Here is a 550-nt window from a genome sequence, read left to right as displayed (position 1 = left end):
GGAACGACATTAAACAAACTCATATACCATCTTCCAAAAGAATTATTTTGTAAAACTGATGCCTAGGGTATGGTAAAAGATAATATGGTAAAAACCGTATTTTTCTTTCTGGGACATTAAATTTCTAAATCTATTTATTCATGCTGCTTTGAAATACATTCCTTGATTAGGAATCATTGTCTGCCATAGGAGTGAGGAAGGACAACACTCAAAGTAATAAGAAGAGAAAAATATGGAAAAATTTACTCCTACTAAGTTTAACACATATACTAAAATTGAAATGATAAAATGATGAGCATAGTCCTTGCAAAGAGATGATATGCAAACTTGAAAAGCATTCCATATTTTTGTTGCAAGAAGAATGAACAGGTCTACTTTAAGCTAAGACAATCCCCACAAGTACAAAAATTCTACATAAAGAGAGCACAAATCCACACCAAAACAATCTCTCTCAATGTCAATGGACTAAATGTGCCAATTCAGAGGCACAGAATGGGAAGATGAATTAGAAAACTGAAACCAACATTCATTCTGCTGCCTGCAAGAAACA

The 550-nt window shown here is 33.1% G+C and overlaps 1 pseudogene; it reads left to right on the top strand.

Moving 5' to 3' along the window:
• Positions 1-255: 255 nt before the first annotated feature.
• On the top strand, positions 256-349 carry LOC130025893 (uncharacterized; annotated as a pseudogene).
• Positions 350-550: the final 201 nt, after the last annotated feature.

Source organism: Sorex fumeus, unplaced genomic scaffold (assembly GCF_029834395.1).
Source record: "Sorex fumeus unplaced genomic scaffold, SorFum_2.1 ptg000032l, whole genome shotgun sequence".
Taxonomy (NCBI): domain Eukaryota; kingdom Metazoa; phylum Chordata; class Mammalia; order Eulipotyphla; family Soricidae; genus Sorex; species Sorex fumeus.
This window is presented reverse-complemented; position numbering and strand designations above follow the sequence as displayed.